Source organism: Cupressus sempervirens, chromosome 1, assembly GCF_028749045.1.
Source record: "Cupressus sempervirens isolate cs-2001-9-10 chromosome 1, ASM2874904v1, whole genome shotgun sequence".
Taxonomy (NCBI): domain Eukaryota; kingdom Viridiplantae; phylum Streptophyta; class Pinopsida; order Cupressales; family Cupressaceae; genus Cupressus; species Cupressus sempervirens.
In genome coordinates this window covers 610195720-610198230 of record NC_143118.1, presented here as the reverse complement: position 1 = coordinate 610198230, position 2511 = coordinate 610195720, and positions in this window count along the sequence as shown.

Genomic DNA, 2511 nt, shown 5'->3' with positions numbered 1-2511 from the left:
CCAGGCATATGCCCCCTACACGCTTTTTGGTGCACCCCGTACAAACGGCCATACTTCGACAAGCCCTCCCAGAATTTCGCATCTGAAGAGAGAGATGAAACGCCTTGGGCCTTTTGTCCACACAATGCAAACACCGAACGCTCTCTTTAGGGGGGGAGCTGAAGAAGAGTATCTCCCGCGGAACCCACGAGCCGCAGCCGTTCGGATCGTCGCACAGGGCAGGACAGGGCATGGAGAGTTTCCGCATCCAAACAAAAATTATCGGTAATACTCTACGCTTCTACTGGCCCGGACCACAAAGGCTGTCACGACAGAGTGCCATGCACTTCTGTAGGATGAGACAGTGAAGAGGCGAGCACGCACCGAGAACGCACTAGCGAATAAATTATGCGGCAACCAAACCTTTCGCCGGCCCCCCTCTCAATCCCAAGGCTCTACCGATCGGCAAAAACTTAGGGTGGAGGGTGGACCCTTGATGAAATTAGGGACGTCGAGCAATGCACCCGTGCAACCAAACCACCTCTTTCCTTCTTGCCGTCCGGGCAGGATAAAAATGCGATGATAGAACGTGCCAATGAGACGGAGCCCTTGGCTAAAAGATACAACTCCATACACACTCAGCAACAAGCGCATCTTAGAATCGAACACCAAATGTGCAGTGTGTTGCAAGCCGTGCAGACACCTACATATAGGGTATATCCATCAAAACAAAGCGACAAGTACTTCCCACCAGCTCCGCCATTGCGATTACCGAATGGGATAATACTCACCGCCACAGATTAATGACCATCATTACCGTCTCGGAATAGATACAAGCACATCGAGCTTCATCCGATCAGCTGGATGAATTTCACCTTGAAGGGGCCCAATCCAAAAGTTCCGGAGGTCATCTCCTGGAACTCTCGAGAACAAGGCCCATCTTACATGCAAACTCTGCTACTGCGCAAACATAGGTTGCAATTAAAGAGAAATTGCAAGGCCGTCACAATGGCCCGAGGCCAATGCTCCGACTAAGTCAATTTTCTCTTGCAATCACCATGCCGCCGTTCACAGAGAGATCTCCCCCATTCACTTGTGACGCGACGCACAATCCAAGGGCTAGACGCGAGCTCGCCCTTGAAAGGCCACTTTCCAAGGCATCCCCCGATGACACATTGGAACGACAACCGCTGTCGAACCATTTCCCAATGTTGTGCCGATCGAGTTGGCACAGAGCCGCTAGACGAGGGCTCCCGTTTTAGATCGAGTTTTAAAATCACCAAGAAGACGCGGTGAGGGCTGGCAACCGCTGCCAAACCTTTTTCCGAAATTGCGCCAGCTGAGTGACAAGAAAACATGATGTAAAGGAGAGTCCAGGAATAGCACCACCCTCGAAGGTGGGCTTCATGCCCTTCTAATTGATTCAACGTCGGCGTCCACCGTTTCAAAATCCGACATATCCATCCGCCCCGACAGCGGCGTTGAATCAATGAGCTGGGCACGGGAGAGGCTCGCGGCAACCACCTCTCCCATTGTAGCCGCGATAGGCTCGCAAAAAATTTTGCTAGAGCGCCAAGTACCCACCTCATTGCTATAGACAAGGGCTCGCCATTAGATCAACTTCGAAATCGCATAACGGACGCGGTGTAGAATGGCAACCGCTGCCAAGTCTCTTCCGTAATTGCGTCGGTCGAGTGATCGAAGAAGGTGATCTAAGAGAGGGTCCAAGCGTGTAGGCATTCGTTGGGGGATTCGCGCCGATGGCAAAAATTTGTGCAATACCCGAGCAACACCGGACGGAGGTGCAAGACGAGGGCTCCCGTTTTAGATCGAGTTTTAAAATCACCAAGTAGACGCGGTGAGGGGCTGGCAACCGCTGCCAAACCTTTTTCCGAAATTGCGCCAGCTGAGTGACAAGAATACATGATCTAAAGGAGAGTCCAGGAATAGCACCCTCGAGGGTGGGCTTCATGCCCCTCTAATTGATTCAGCGTCGCCGTCCACCGTTTCAAAATCCGACATTTCCATCCGCCCTGACAGCGGCGTTGAATCAATGAGGAGGGCACGGGAGAGGCTCGCGGCAACCACCTCTCCCATCATAGCCGCGATAGGCACGCAAAAAATTTTGCTCGAGCGCCAAGCACCCACCTCATGCCTAGAGACAAGGGCTCGCCATTAGATCAAAACTTCGAAATCGCTGAACAGACGCGCTGTAGAATGGCAACCGCTGCCAAGTCTCTTCCGTAGTTGCGTCGGTCGAGTGATCGAAGAAGGTGATCTAAGAGAGGGTCCAAGCGTAGGCATTCGTTGGGGGATTCGCGCCGATGGCATAAATTTATGCAATACCCGAGCAACACCGGACGGAGGTGCTAGACGAGGGCTCCCGTTTTAGATCGAGTTTTAAAATCACCGAGTAGACGCGGTGAGGGCTGGCAGCCGCTGCCAAACCTTTTTCCGAAATTGCGCCAGCTGAGTGACAAGAAAACATGATCTAAAGGAGAGCCCAGGAATAACACCCTCGAGGGTGGGCTT